This window comes from Pinus tabuliformis, chromosome 8, assembly GCF_031772625.1.
Source record: "Pinus tabuliformis cultivar Carrire ecotype Pingquan chromosome 8, CPIR1, whole genome shotgun sequence".
In the NCBI taxonomy this organism is placed as follows: Eukaryota; Viridiplantae; Streptophyta; class Pinopsida; order Pinales; family Pinaceae; genus Pinus; species Pinus tabuliformis.
Genome location: NC_142294.1, coordinates 654836692 through 654853984, shown reverse-complemented (window position 1 = coordinate 654853984; position 17293 = coordinate 654836692). Strand labels below are relative to the sequence as shown.

Genomic DNA, 17293 nt, shown 5'->3' with positions numbered 1-17293 from the left:
AACTCTATGCTAATAAAGGCTGTGCAATCACCTACTTTTTCAATTAAAGCTTTTAAATATGAAAAATACATTTAACATTCAAAAAACAAATCCTCAACTTTCTACTCCTCTTTTTGGTTATCGGTAAGTTTTACCATACTGTTTTTTAAGCATGCTTCTCAGTTTTTTTTATTTTTTTTCGTTTTTTAAAAAGTGATCCATGGAAAAAATATAGGTAGATCAACCCGTTCTCTTCTCTTCTCTTCTCTTCTCTTTATCATCATCCTCCCTCCTAACTCCGACCAACTAGATCCAAACTCCTCTCCCTCCTAAAGCCAACCAACTAGAGCCAATCTCCAGTCCCTCTCCACCTTAAAAAAAGAAAACTAGAACCAAGCCAAAACAAAAATGCAAAAATAAAATAAAAACCATAAACCCAGAAAAAGACATACAGAAACAATTATTCAACTAAGCATGGCCATGCTTGAAAACAACAACCAAAAAAACCAGAAAACAAGTGAAAACATTTAACAAATTCGGCTCTGATTTCTTCTGCCAACCTATAAAGCCCGGTCATGTCCCATGTCCAATCTCCTGTTCAGTCAACTAACAAATTAAATTCCAGGTGGTGGTATGGGTGGGCGGATTGTGAAGCTCCCAGATGGAATAGTACCAAATCTAAAGGCATAATCAGGGAAGCGAAGGTACACTCACTCTCAAATGCGTAGCTCCTCTCAAATCCCGTGCTCCTCTATGCATTTATTTCCCTATGCATTTCCTGTCCTTCCTGTCATAAGGATAGGATGCCCAGCCTCGCCTCGCCTCGCTTCACCTATACAACCTCCCAAATGTCGCCAGCTTATTTCATTTCATATGCTTAAAGATTTTGGAATCCGACAAGCTGGCACCAGGTGAGGCGGTTCATCACTCTTATAAAATTTGAAATGTGGCAGTTGAGATTGAAATCGAAATTCACCCACATCTCCCCCATACACCCAGCCTAATCGATGTTGAAATCGAAATTCACCAACATCTCCCCCATACACTCGGGCTAACCCCAAGGGCGTCGAGGAGATCTGACCCTATAACCTGCCAACTAACAAAGTACTTAGCAACGAGAACTCATTAACACTTATTAATCATTCAATTCAATTTATATAATTAACTCATATGTATCCAATAAAAATATAAATATTCTATGCTAATAACAAAATATCATGTATACTTCATTTACAATAAAATTACATATTTAAATTTGATGAAAATAATTAAGTATGATCTTAAATATTTAAATCTCCCATGCCAGAATAGGATGAGGGTCACCGTCATATAATTGGAGACGTCTCTTGACAAAGACAACTCAACCATAAGATGCCACAAAGATAACTCAGAAGAAGATGGTTGTTAGAATGATACAATTGCACAAATCAATCTTGATAAAGACAACTCAACCATAAAAGGTGAAAAAACAACTTAGAAGATGGTTATTAGAATAAAGTATGTTAGATAAAACCAAAGCCATCTCAGGACACTTAAAACACCTCGTCATAAGCAACACTTAAATACATTCAATGTCAAACGCGCGTGATACATAATCTCAACTATTCACAGCTAATAATAATAATAATCTATCATCACTTAGAAGAGCAGGTACATTAACAGATATCTCCAGAAATACCCAGATTTAGAAATCATTATAACATCACTGAGAAGCTTACACTGCAAAAAACAAAGAAGCCGTATATGTTTTCTCATTAACTGTCCGCTTAAGGTGTGTTCAGGACAGTATGAAAGATGGGAGGTTTGGTATTTACAGGTTATGTGATCTAATGCCAGCAAAACTATATATATTTAAGAATTGTTCCAGACATGATTTCTTTAATAATAAAAAAATATAATCAAAAACCTCTCTGGAGAAAGTTCCTGCAACTCCCCCAATTGATTGGGAACCTCTTGAGAAAGTTCTAGAAAATATTGCTTGCTTTAATACCTCTGTGAATGATTCCATTATCAGATTCCTCGTGAAGATATGCCAATCCATGTGCAGTTCCAACTATGATTTCATACCTCTGTTTCCATTTAAGTGAATGACCTTTTGTTGCATCTGCAATGCATCACACACGGTAAATATATTATCTGCAACCTACATATACAAATAAAGGAATTAAAGATCCATCCAGAGCAAATATATACCAGATACAATCTTGTCAAGAGTACTGTTCCGAAGATGTTCGTAAACTAGTAGCCTTTCAGAGCCTTTAACGGAGCAACCAAGAAATTTCACTAGATTCTTGTGCTGAACACGACTGATGAGATTTGATCTGCTTGCCTAGTAGTCACTTACCGCTGTTTAACTGCAACCTCTCTGCCATTACTAAGAATCCCCTGCAGATCCACTCACTCTAATATCATTTTTATTCCTCATTTCTACATGGAACACATACTCTAAAATATCTAATTTTGTGTGAAATAATTGAAATAAATGAATGTTGAGCTCACTTTAAAGACGGATCCAAAACCTCCCTCGCCAAGTTTGTTCTTTAAATTAAAAATGGAGGTAGTCTTTCTCAGAATGTCGTACTTGAAAATGAGTTCTGGATTCGCTATAGTTGGCGTTAAAATAGAATCTTCCTCTTCACCTGGGAAAACAATTACAAGGTGTCTAATTATCTTGCACACAAGTTTGAGCTTTAACACTGAATGACACATAAAATTTCAAGAAATTTTCTAATGACAGTGTTTGAGTCATGTTTTTTATGGTGGAAATAGATACAGCAATATCAAAAAAATTTCAAACACTTGAAATCTTTAAATTTAACAGCTATAACTTAGATTTACAAAAATTGAATCATATTTTTTAAGGTGGAAATAGATTCAGCATTATCAAAATCTTTTCAAACACCTGAAATCCTTAAATTTAATAACTATAACTTAAATTTACAAAAATCCTACTATATTTTATCAAAATAATACCTGAATTTCCATAATTTTCCGAGAAAAAACAATCCGGTTAGACTAGTGTCTATGACTGCAATCAATACGAGCATAGCGGCTACGACGCCCAGACTGATGCCCAACACGCTAAATCTTTTACCTTCTGAAAAATTATACAGAAAGTATCAGCAACGAGGAGGCTCTGTTTTAGTTCAGCGGGAATAAATAAAACCCTACAAAACCCGTATATTCCACATGGGGATAAAAAAAGATACCCAAGGACGGAAGCTTTCTTCTGGTGGCGGCTATAGAACGGAAGCGTTTAAAAAACCAGAAACCTGGTAATGCAAGTAGCAGTTCTTAGATCCGAATGGTGCCCCAAGAGCTCCACTTTGGCATGAGTATATATATCCCCAGGCAAAAGTTAGACACGATCCGCAGCCTGTTCAGGCAGATCTGTCCACCACTCCGCTAAGCCGTAGATATTCTCCATTAAATCAGAAGGGGCAACTACTGCATCTGCATCGGAGAGTTTGGGGTTTTATGCAGCTTTAGTCGTAAGGTTCGGCCGCAGGACATTCACGGGATTTGTGTGCTACTATGGGGTTTTCTGCAGCTTTAGTGGGAAGGTTCGACGGCCGGACATTCACGGGATTTGTGTGGGTCCCAAAACTTTATCGGTGTGCCGTGATGGGCTTTTTCCTAACTTTTATTGACCACCATTACGGACCATAGTTTTGTTTTGGTTGTTTTATGTTTAATGGTATTTTAATAACTATTTTTTTAAAGGTGGGTAAATTTATCATAATTTAATTGTCAAATCAATTCTGAAAACAATTATTTGTCTGGATCGGTGAATGCACGCTGACTCATCATCATTATGTTAAGAAAACCAAGGGGTGCAGGTTAACACTCCTGCAGGATGCTCCTAGGTCTTGGGTGATTAACTTGTTTCCTTATGTCCGAGGAAGGCGAGCTCTTAGCCAAACAGAGGCAGTTTGAGGGCATACTCCAAACCCGTGTTTTTTAATAACTATAGAGATGAGGTTTCTTTGTTTTTTGTTTTTATTTATATTTTTAATAATTGTAAGGGTAAGCGATCCAATTTGATGCAAGATTTTAAAAACATTAAATCTATTGAATTATATTTTAAATAATAAAAAATTACATTTTTATTATTTATTGAAATTAATTTTATTTTATTATAGAAATTCTTAATATGTTAATAGGTTTGGTTGCAATATCATGATTTATCAATACCATATTTTCAAAACATTATAATTTATTTGATACAACAGTTGTTTATATAATATTTTTTAAGTAATCAATTTATTTAAAAAGAAAACAAAATATTTATAACTATTTTATAAATTAATCTTAATTGTTAATTTATGAATATTACTAAAAATATTTAATAGAAATTAAATCTCTGCCATTTAACTAAATTAAAATTTTAAAATTTTTATTATAAAATTAATATAATTATTTTAAACATTTTAAATAAATTATTTAAATTTTATTTAAGGATCTTGGTTATGGGGTCCACAAGTCTCTTCATCACATCATGGTTTCCAGAATTTGATGCAAATACAATGGTTGTTTCTAGGATGCCAGTCATGGTATGCCCGCACAACCTTCCAATACACCTCTGGAATCAACAAATCCTTGCAGGAATCGGTAATACTATTGGGTGTTACATCAAAATGGACACCCAAAGGCTAGAGGAAAGAATCTACACTTTTGCATGAATTTCTATGGAAGTAGACCTCAACAGAGGTTTGCCAGATCAAATTCAACTGAAGCATAGACAAGGAGTTGGACACAGGTTTTAGATTATGAAAATACAGCATTCAGATGCAAAACTTGCCAAAAAATACATTCGTAGGAAGAAGAAAACAGGGAAACAAGCCAAGGGATGGCAATTTCCTTCACCATTCTCCGATGAGGAGGAGGAAGAGGATGTGGAACATGTCATTCCCAACAAGAATAATCACATGAATAAAGAACTAGAAGCAGAGGACACAAATCCACAAGAACGGATGGACTCACAGCCGGCAAAGATACCAGAAACCATGGATATCAGCAGATCCAAGCGAAAACACATATTAGACACTTCAGATTCTGATAAAGACAACCCCCAAACTGTGACACTTCGCTAGCACTTGTATCTTCATTACCGACTCAGGGGGAGTGGCGAAAGGTTGAGAAGAAAAAAAGGTGAAAAGCTTGACTCCACGTGTAAATTATTTTCTTGTTTTTCATAAACTTTGATCATCCTCAACTACTGTTGATGGAATGCGCTTCAGCATTTGTAATATATAATTCTATTTTAATTGATAAAATTACGACTTTTCTCTTCAGGAAAAAAAATATTGTATTGTTTTATAAAAAATTATTAAATATTATTTAAAAAAATTATATGAATAATGCAACAATAGCTATTATTTTAATACACAAGTGAATGCACGATACAAGATTATATATAGATGTTTTCAAATCTATTTTGTCACCATTTATTACTTAAGTACTCAATTAATGATCTAATACGAGAGAGTGGGAGGGTTCAATAAAAAATAATATTCACGATTTTAATTATTAAGAATATATTTTTTATTCTTGATTTTAATTATTAAGAATATATATTTTTAAATAAAAGTTAATATTTACCGGTTTAACTTTTAAAAATGGATTTCTAAAAAATATTATGTGAAAATTTATTTTTGTTATATCTTTGATCAGTGGTTTACAGTAATTTTGAGGTGAACTATTACAACTCATGCATCTCTTTGTTAATCCCTGCCGAAAAGGCATTCGATTTAACAGTTGATTCATATTATTTTGAGATGAATGTATTATATCTTTTTCTAATATCTACTTTCTGGTTTAGAAAACTAATTATATATACTTATTCAAAAATTTATTGTTCATTAACTTTGACCGTCATATTGCCGGTTTTGTTGTTCGGAGATATAATAAAAAAGGGAATTGATATTGTTGGGTTTTTGTTATATAATAAATTTGTAGTTTAATTAGATTGCTTTTTTGCTTTAAAAATTATGGAAATTTTGGTAATATTTTGATAGAATTAGGCAAGGATTTTTGTAAATCTACGTTATAATTATCAAACTTCAAGATTTTGGATGTCTGAGATTTTGGGGGCGCAGAGGTTTTTGATGGCGCTGAATCTCTTTTTACCATCAAACACGGGATTCAAACATTGCTATTGCATGATTTCTTGAAATATTTTTGCTAGGATTACAAACAATTCCTCCACCTTCGTAAACGAGGCCTATAATAAAAGTCTTCTTCTGCTCTACCTATTATAGTATTATTGGTTCATTCTTTGATGCATAGGTTTGAATTAGCTTCACTAGTGAATGCCAACTCCATTTTGTTGGATGAATATCTAACATGCTACAAGCTATACACTATTCTTCTTCTTCTTCTTCTTCTTCTTGTCTGTTCCTTTTAAGTGTCATCTTATTAACTTCTTTTGAATCTTCATGAACCTTTCTGCAAATGTAACTGAAAGCTTCTTCTAGAGTTTTATGATGCATTCTATGTAGTCAAGCCAACCCTCAAGGAGACTCTTCTTCTTATTATAGTGAGTTGATTCCAAATACTTCATTGTAGATCACTATGAGCTCCCTCTTAATTTTGATCTAGAGAGATGTACACGTTATAATCGTCATTAATGCTAGTAGTAAAGATCTTTGATTTTGGGTTTTTTTTGGAGCTTCTTCATTTTCAAGTGTTAATGCTTCATTTATGTCTTTCTTCCAAAAAAAAATTAATCATGGTGAAATTGTACTTTTTTGGACTAATCTAGGGGATGTCTAGGATCAACCTTTGTGGCTACCTTATAACACCAAGAGTATAGCCAACAACCTACAAAACCAGATATACCAGATATTATGATTTAGCAAGAGTTGAAACTCACAAATAAGAAGAATTTACTCTTTGAACCCAAATAAACCATATACTTAATGAGATTTGAACCATACTTTCTTTAATTTCACCCAACAAAAATTATTATTAAAACATGTGTCACTGTATTATGTCCTTCCTCTTATTGCTATTATTGTTTTTAGAATTCTTAGAACCTTTCCCCTTGATATGTCCATGCATTTGACTTTAGAGATATCCTTGTTTTTATAATACTTCCTTCCTCTTATTGCTATTATTATTTTTAGAATTCTTAGAACCATTCCCCTTGATGTGCCCATGCATTTGACTTTAGAGATATCCTTCTTTTTATAATACTTGATACCGTTGTCTTTGTGATGGGCCAAACAAAAAAGTAGAACTCAATAGGGCGAGAAAATGGAGGAATCCAATGCAGAAAACGTGACAGCCAGAGGAAAGAGCATCGGGAAAAAGAGCCATAGAAATTTATGACATAACACATTTATCAGCCGTAAACGTAATTAGAAGCGTTAAAATTTAGAAATTTATCACAGAGAAGGAAATCTACGGTTTTGCCACGTGTTTCAGTACCACCACACTGACAGTGACCTGCTGCTTACTCTTGGACATAATGGTTTCATTAGTACACGTGGCATGTACTCCATAATTTAAATTCCATTTCATTGATTTATTGGTTGCGTATGTATTGCCATTTCAATGGTTTGATTAGTTGTTTGTCTACCTATGATTCAGGTAATTTGACTCTTTGAAGATATGCATCGAAGTTTGAAGTTACAATCTATTAAAAAGTTAAAATTAGTATAATTATATTAAATATATTAATGTCGTTCATATTTTTTTTTTTTATATATTTATTATTGATAAATATATAACCAAAAAAATTATTATAATAAAAAAATTATTATTAATTTTGATTTTATTTAATTTTTAAGAATTTCAGGTCTTATAAAAAAGTGTTGAAGAGTTTCTATCTTTTTTTTTCAGAGGAAAAAGCATTATATAGATTATATTATGTATAAGAAAATACAAAGCCAATATGTACAATATTCTGGAGGATCATATCCATGGATTCGCCCTCGAACCTGAGGGATGATAGAAGAGAGCATAATATTCATTTGGGGGCATTTAAACATAGCAAAATTTTTTAGACTATCTGGCTGATCAGAAAGACTGAAGGATATAGAGTACCAAATATTTTGTCCATATAGCAAAAACAGAATTTCTGCAAGCATTTATGTGTCAGGCATAGAGAAAGGTTGGATCTCGTATGCGCAGGAATCCATCATGATGACCAGATACCAGATAACGATTGGAGAGTGCAACCCTTTTTTTGACAGAATATCCACTTGCTCATTTTGGTTGCGCTTAATGTGAGCAATAGGGAAAGTGACAGAGTCCCATAGAGATTCAATCCTATTCAGCCATCCTGAAAGGATATCGTTTGATATTTTCTGCTTTCCATTCACGTGGTCTATAATAGTTTTCGAGTCCCCATATACATTCATAGGGCCAATATCCATGAAAGAGCAGAAGATGAGCAGTCCATGCAGGGCCATGGCCTTTGCCTTGTTATTAGAACCTTTACCACCATTCCAGAAAATAGAAAAATGGTGATCCTTTGAAAAAGCTATGAAAACTCCGCAAGCGCAAATGCCATCCTTTGCCGCACCGTCAAAGTGTGCTCTTGGATATAATAGCGGCAGTGGAGTAGAGGGAGCCATATGCTGAATTTTCTGCTGAGGCATGTTCTGAAGGAAGGAGAAATAATACGAGATAATCTTGTATATAATACTTCCAAAGACCTCACTACTGTTTTGAAAGATTTTATTGTTCCGCCATTTCCATATGAACCAAATAGTAATCATAGGAATGGAACGCCAGTCAGGTCTAAGAGTGCCCCACCATTCAAAGGCTTCTTTTATAGAAAGATGTGAAACAAACGGAAAGCCAAAGAAAGAAGCCAGATTCCTCCAGATAAGCTGAGTCTGAGGGCAGAGTAAAAACATATCCAGGTTATTTTCTGAATTGTCTAGGCAGATCAGGCAAATCGATGGACCCTGCCAGTGCCTTTTTTGTAAATTGTTCCATGAGAGATTTCTATTATGATATACGAGCCATGAAAATAGAATGATTTTCATTGGGCAGCTGGCCTTCCATAGGGTGAAAGGAAAGATATTCCGTGAGGGCTCCCTGTGCTGCACTAACAGTGATAAGTATATATCTCTTACCTGGATATTGGACAATCCCTTCTTAACCTGTCACACTAAATAATCTCTATCTGCATTTTTGAAAATAACGGCATTCTTCATATTCGAAATGATGATGTTCCATTGGGCAGCCAGGACACCATCAATGCCCAGATCTCGATCCGATTTCCATATCGGGATGGCATTCTTCCAACCTTCGATAACCTGAGCCAAGAAAAATATACCCTTTTGATGGAAAAATCTGAGAAGCTTTATCATATGTAACGAAAATTTATCCCCTAAATTAAATGAATTATCAATTTTGCGTTTATCATGTCTAGTCTTATACTATTTTTGTCACTTCTTCAACATCTCCTATATTTGAAAATGGACTTGCCTAATCTTTTCATTAAAATTCTAACTATCGTTGTATTTAAAAACATGAAAATTTCCACTGTGTGACAGAGAGAAGGAAATCTCTGGGCTTTGCCTTGTGTTTCAGTTACCACATCGACAATGACCTGTCGTTTACTCTTAGGCATAATGGTTACATTGATAAATAAATAATTTCAACAGTGATTCTGTATGCAGAAAACTCAAAGAATCATTAAAACTTAATGCCCAGAAATATAAATTACCTCCAGCCATTGGTGATGTTCTTGATGCAAACCACAGTCCACTTTGCTTTCCTTACTTCAGCACTCCAGCTTCAATCCAAGCAAAAAAAAAGAATACAGAAAATCTGAAGGCACTTCCAAGCTTTGCTCTCTCAGCTAGATGGTGTAAAAACTGAAGGGAATTGAGATGCAAGCTTGGGGACCAAACGGATAAATTTATAGCCAAGCTTCCATCAAGCTTCTGATGGCTATGTGTCAAGTGTTCCACAGATCAAGGTAGAGAACTTCAGATGGAGTAATGGACCACTTCAGTAGCTCCCAACAATAAATTTATTAACTGCAGTTGATTTTCTTAACTTAAGGAAATTACTGCAGTTGGTTTCCTTAAGTTAAGGAAAGACTGCAGTTTAAATTCCATAATTGTAGGCAACAATTGTTCAAAATATCAATGGAGCTTAACATTCTCCCACTTGGTCCATACTTCCAAACTTAATGTCTCAACTTAAAAACCATTGATAATCTGTATTAAGTAATAGATACATGAATCATGGCGATAAGTCCTCTAATGACGAGTATTATCTTCCATGTATTACTATGTATTTATTCTTATTATAATTTATGTGGCAACAATTTCTTAATGAATAAACCTTATGTTTATTCTTGGTCCTTCTTAAATGAATTTTCTCAAATCAACTTAAAGTGCACATAAATATGAGAAAAAACATCACAATAATTAAGAATTTCATTAAAATAACATTGTCCATACAATGAGAAACTACATAATGGAACCAAGTCCCATATTCAATACATGATCCTTGAATTTAAACGGTGGCATGCCCTTAGTCAAAGGATCAGCGATCATCAACTCAGTGCTGACGTGCTCAATGACCACTTTCTTTTCTTTAACACGTTCCCTTATAGCTAAATACTTAATGTCAATGTTTTTATTTCGACTCCCACTTTTGTTGTTTTTAGCCATAAAAACAGCAGCTGAATTATCACAATATATTCTCAATGGCTTAGAGATAGAATCCATAATTCTAAGCCAAGAAATGAAACTCCTAAGCCATACACCATGTAAAGTAGCCTCAAAACAGGAGACGAACTCGGCTTCCATAGTGGAAGTGGCAATCAAGGTCTGCTTGGCACTCCTCCATGATACAGCTCCACCGGCCATCATAAAAATGTAACTTGATGTTGATTTGCGTGAATCAACACATCCAGCAAAGTTAGAATCTGAGTAGCCAATTACTTCCAAGTTGTCCGTCCGTCTATACATAAGCATGTAGTCTTTGGTTCCTTGAAGGTACCTCATTACTTTCTTTGCAGCTCTCCAGTGGTCTAAACCTGGATCACTCCGATATCGTCCCAACATTCCCACAACAAATGCAATGTCAGGTCTTGTGCAGACTTGAGCGTACATTAGGCTTCCGACAGCAGAAGCATATGGAATGTTCTTCATTTGTTCCCTTTCAAGGTCGTTCTTCGGGCATTGGTTCACATTGAACCTATCACCCTTCACAATGGGAGCTACACTTGGTGAACAATCCTTCATCCGAAATCTCTCTAAAATTTTATTAATATAGGTTTCCTGTGACAGACCCAAGATGCCTCGAAATCTGTCTCTATGGATCTTAATGCCAATGACATAAGATGCCTCACCCATATCCTTCATATCAAAAATTTTAGAGAGGAGTTGTTTCACCTCATGTAGCAAACCCTTATCATTGGTTGCTAGCAAAATGTCATCCACATATAAAACAAGAAAACAAATTTTACTCCCACTAACTTTCAGGTATATACATTGATCCATAATGTTTTCTACAAAACCGAAAGAAGAAATTACATTATGGAATTTCAAATACCATTGGCGGGATGCTTGTTTTAAACCATATAATGACTTCTTGAGCTTGCAAACCAATTGCTTGCCATCACTAGAGGGGAATCCTTCAGGTTGTTTCATGTAAACCTCCTCCTCTAGATCTCCATCAAGAAAAGCCGTTTTCACATCCATTTGTTGCAACTCCAAGTCAAAATGGGCTACTAATGCCATAATAACGCGCAAGGAATCTTTCTTAGATACAGGAGAAAAGGTCTCCGTGTAGTCGATTCCTTCTTTTTGAGTGAATCCCTTAGCAACAAGTCTTGCCTTGTATCTTTCAATGTTGCCCAATGAGTCTTTCTTTGTCTTAAAGACCCATTTACATCTAATGGCTTTTGCACCATTAGGCAACTCAACAAGATCCCAAACTTCGTTACTCTTTATGGAATTCATCTCTTCCTTCATAGCATTGTACCATAGTTCTGATTCTTTACAACTCATGGCTTGTGAAAATGACTTGGGATCATTTTCGGCTCCAATGTTGTAGTCAGATTCTTGTAGATACACAACATAATCATTAGGAATTGCTGATCTCTTTGGTCTAGTAGATCTTCTTAATGTTGTACCATTATCTTCCTGAGAAGTATGTGGTTCAACTTGTTGTTCAATAGTTCTTAGCAACTCTTGAACTCCTTGATCTACTGGAATATCGTCAGTAGCTTGTGGAACTTCAACAATTGGTTGTTCAACACCAGTTTGTACTTGATGGGTGCTATGAACAATAACCAATCTATCACTTGAAGTGGAAGGTTGAGATTCTGAATGATCCTTCTCAGAAACTATGTTTCTGGTTTGATCGCTCCCACTGATCAAGTCATTTTCAAGAAACTTTGCATTTCTCGATTCCACAATCCTAGTGCTGTGAGATGGACAATAAAATCTGTAACCTTTAGACCTTTCAGCATATCCAATGAAATACCCACTAATGGTCCTTGGGTCCAGCTTCTTCTCTTGTGGATTATAAATTCTCACTTCAGACGGGCATCCCCAAACGCGCATATGTCGCAAACTCGGTTTCCAACCTTTCCATAATTCAAATGGTGTTTTAGGAACCGCCTTGGTTGGAACTCGGTTTAATATATACACTGTCGTCTTAAGTGCTTCAGTCCACAAGGATTTAGGAAGATTGGAGCTGCTAAGCATACTCCGCACCATGTCCAATAATGTTCGATTTCTTCTTTCTGCTACACCATTCTGGTCGGGTGAACCAAGCATGGTGTATTGGGCAACAATCCCATGCTCTTGAAGAAATTTAGAAAATGGCCCAGGTGCTTGTCCATCTTCTGTGTATCTACCATAATATTCTCCACCTCTATCTGATCTCACGATCTTAATTTGCTTGCCGCATTGTTTCTCTACTTCAGCCTTAAAGATCTTAAAGGCATCTAATGCTTCGCTCTTTTTATGAAGCATGTAGAGATACATATATCGTGAGTAATCATCTATAAAGGAGATGAAGTATCTCTGACCATGTGAGTCCATGTCAGGACTACATATATCAGTATGTATGATTTCTAATATGTCCGAACTCCTATTGGCACCTTTCTTTGACTTGTTGGTCTGCTTTCCCTTTATGCAGTCCACACAAGTCTCAAAATCAGTAAAATCCAGAGTATTAAGTACCCCTTCATTTACCAATCTTTTAATTCTTTCTAAGGAGATATGACCTAGCCTCCGGTGCCATAATTTAGAGGAATCTTCATTAATAACACATCTTTTAGTGCCAGTGTGAACATGCATTGAATCATAAGTGACATTGTTTTGTAAATTAATGCAGTAAAGACCATTAGACAAAATACCATTCCCAACATAATCAGATTTATAGAATAGACTGAAAGATTTTTTTGAAAAGTTTAAGGAATATCCAAAAAGTACAAGCCTTGAAACTAAAATCAAGTTTCTAGAAAAACTTGGAACATAAAAGGTCTTTTCTAATTCCAAAACAAAGCCACTACTTAAAGTTAAATAACATGTTCCTATAGCTTCCACATGCGAGCCCATCTTGTTTCCTGATAAGATGCTTTGCTCACTTCCCACTGGCTTCCTTAGGTTTTGCAAACCCTGCAAGGAATTCGAAATGTGAATTGTTGATCCAGAATCAATCCACCATGTGTTAATATTAACGTTAACCATATTAGATTCATAACAAACAAATGAGATTAAATTACCTTTGTCCGCAAGCCATTTATGAAATTTGGCGCATTCCTTCTTCATGTGTCCCTTCTTTTTACAGAAAAAACACTTGGAATCCTTCTTGATATCGGCTTGGGGAGGTACTTTACCTTTCCCTTTCCGATTGGCTTGAGATTTGCCCTTTCCACGCATTGCCAACATTGCACTCTCTCCCAGTTCCATCACCAGTCTCTCTTCCTCTTGAACACACATGGTCATGAATTCATTAATTGACCATTTATCCTTATGTGTGTTGTATGAGATTTTGAAAGGTCCATATTGGTGTGGAAGGGTGTTCAGGATGTAGTGCACTAGGAAGGACTCAGATATATCAACCTCGAGTTTCTTCAATTGAGCCACAGTGTCCCTCATCTGCATGATGTGCTCGCGCACACCTTTCACACTGGTGAGCCTTAGGGATGAGAACTTCATGATTAGGGTGCTTGCTAGTGCCTTGTCTGAAGTGACGAATTGATCATCAATGGCCTTCAACAAGTCTCGGACCTTTTCATGCTGATCAACGGAACCACGAATACCAGCGGAAATTTTAGTCTTAATGAACATCATGCTTAGACGATTGGATCGCTCCCATCGTTCATAAAGCGTGATGTTCGCTGCAGTGCTGGTATTAGTGAGTGCCGATGGTTCATCTTTCCTAATAGCATAATCTATGTCCATCCACCCCAAATGAAGGAGAACCCTCTCCTTCCAAACCTTATAGTTATCTCCCTTAAGTTCGGGAATGTCACAACGAATTTCAGAGAAATTTGCAGGTTGTACTACTGCATCAAAATTAAAAATCACATGCTTATGTTAAAATTGAGGCTTAATAAAATTTCATGTTTTACCAATGTAAATCATGCTCAAAATTGAATCTAAATGACATAAAAATTGCCTGTGGGCTAAATTTTTAATTCAAGCAGATTCAATTATTCATTGTTTTGAACTTTATGATAAAACTATTAATTCATAACTCCTGTGGGTAGGTTATGAAATTTTATCCTAATTAATTACATAAATATAATAAAAATTCCTGTGGGATAAAATTTATTATATTTAGTCTAATTAATTACAATTTAATGTCTACATAATCTTTATGTGATCTAACCAATCAAAATATATAATTTTAATTAATTAAAGATGCCGTGGCTATTCTTTAATTAATTAAAGTTATATGGATCACTAGACATTATTTTTTTTTTAAGTTGCATAAACAAAACTTAACCAGAGAAAAAATAATGTTTACTGAAAAGAGTAAGTCAAAATGACATTTTAATAAACTCCATATAACTGTAATAATTCTCCAGCAAAATCAAATTTAAGGTTAAAGCAGTCAGCATTACCGTAAATGACTACAAATTGATTGTTCAATTTATAAACAAAACCCGGAGATTGACTGAAGCAGCATTGATCTACTTTGCACTTGCATAGCAAATGCAGTTCGAAGGCTAGCTGGCTTGACTTCAGGCTCCGTCCTTAAGTTTATAAAAACAAAAGATAGACCAGCAAACAAGTTATTTTGCTCACAAGATAAATAAAATTTAAATTAATTTTCTGTGCTACTCCCAGAAAAGTGCTAGACTGCCTTTGTTAATAGAACTGTGTTACTTTTCTATGGTGTAGTACTAGTCTTCAGTTATCGCTACCCATTAATAAACCAGTTATTAGTTTGTCAAAATCTAACAGTAAGTATATACGGTCTAGCTCATTTACTACCCATTAATAAGCAGTTATTTTCAGCCCTGCAATTCGACAGCAATTCTGCTCAATAAAATTTATTAAAAATAAATAAACTAAAAAAATAGCCTGGTTGCTGCCCGCTGAAGTGATAACTGCGTGCCTGCTTAAGTGGTTTCTGCACGTATATATGGGTTTTTCTCCACGTATACCGGAATAATAAATGGAGCATGTTATATTGCTTCACATAATGTTCTATTGAATTCGTTGAGAAATGCAAACGTGCATCTGAAATTCGTAAATGGAATTTGCACATTGTTATAACTATTTTTAACAATTCCATAAAGAAATTTCATATTATAATAAACTCAGTACAAGTGAAACTAATGCACGGCCCAAACCTATAAACTCATATTCTAGCATGATGAATTTTAAATCTTATAATCCACCGGTACGAGTTTTGAATAATGGATATGATAAGCATGAAAAATTAAAATTCTATTAAAGTCCCTTAAAAGTGAGCCTTAACTTTTAAGTCATCGAAATATTTTAAGAAACAAATACTTATCATTCAAGCGATAAAAATTCATAATAATAAAGTTTAGAATTTCGAAATCAGTGGGCGGCGTCGGCCCTAAGGATAGCGACACTTCGGAATCTGGATAGTAATACAGAGCAGGAGAAAAAAGAGGTGCACAGAAAAACAAAAGGGCGGTGAGAGCACACCAAGGTAGAGATAATAGTGGCTCCGATACCAAATGATAAATAAATAATTTCAACAACGATTCTGTATGCGGAAAACTCAAAGAATCATTAAAACTTAATGCCCAGAAATATAAATTACCTCCAGCCATTGGTGATGTTCTTGATGCAAACCACAGTCCACTTTGCTTTCCTTACTTCAACACTCCAGCTTCAATCCAAGCAAAAAAAAAGAATACAGAAAATCTGAAGGCACTTCCAAGCTTTGCTCTCTCAGCTAGATGGTGTAAAAACTGAAGGGAATTGAGATGCAAGCTTGGGGACCAAACAGATAAATTTATAGCCAAGCTTCCATCAAGCTTCTGATGGCTATGTGTCAAGTGTTCCACAGATCAAGGTAGAGAACTCCAGATGGAGTAATGGACCACTTCAGTAGCTCCCAACAATAAATTTATTAACTGCAGTTGATTTCCTTAACTTAAGGAAATTACTGCAGTTGGTTTCCTTAAGTTAAGGAAAGACTGCAGTTTAAATTCCATAATTGTAGGCAACAATTGTTCAAAATATTAATGGAGCTTAACAGTACATGTGGTAGTCACGTACTCCATAATGTAAATTCCATTTCATTGATTTATTTGCTGCGTGGAATGTATTTCCATTTCATTGATTTGATTAGTTGATTGTGGAATGCATATCTGTCATTCACATTACATTTTGTGGAAGTGACGTTTATCTTAAATCACTTTGTGTTTTATTCCCTTGAAGCCTTGTGATTTGGGTTTTGATCGAAATGCATAAATGATTGCACTCACTACACTTCACTACACTGTTAAATTGAAAAAATTTTGCTTTCAATGTCAACATATGTTCAATTGTTTTGTGCCCGTAGGTGAAATTTGACATTGAGGATATTTATTGAAGTTTGAAACTATCATCTATTGAAGCTTAAAATTATCAAATCCTTGTTATGTTTTTAAGTGGATGTTTTTACAATTTTATTTAGAGGAGTTGATATTGAGAAATTTAATGGTCGTAATTTTGTTTTATGGAAATTTAAAATGGTAATGTTTTAATTGAGATTGAGAAATTTAATGGTCACTATTTTAATTTATGGAATGATCCATAAATTATTATGGATATTCTGTTAGATAATTTGTCACAACATATATGGTAATATTAAGCTTTAAATACTAAATGTATATTATGAGGGTTTATTT

General features: G+C 34.8%; 1 long non-coding RNA gene across 1 annotated transcript; it reads right to left on the bottom strand.

Annotated features, from left to right (window-relative positions):
• Positions 1-1644: 1644 nt before the first annotated feature.
• Positions 1645-3563, bottom strand: LOC149237275 (uncharacterized). Its single transcript, XR_016245246.1, has 5 exons — positions 3189-3563; positions 2953-3076; positions 2479-2618; positions 2173-2364; positions 1645-2083 (listed from the first exon to the last, which is right to left on the bottom strand). It is a non-coding gene; the product is annotated as an uncharacterized LOC149237275 (long non-coding RNA).
• Between the last annotated feature and the right edge of the window lie 13730 nt (positions 3564-17293).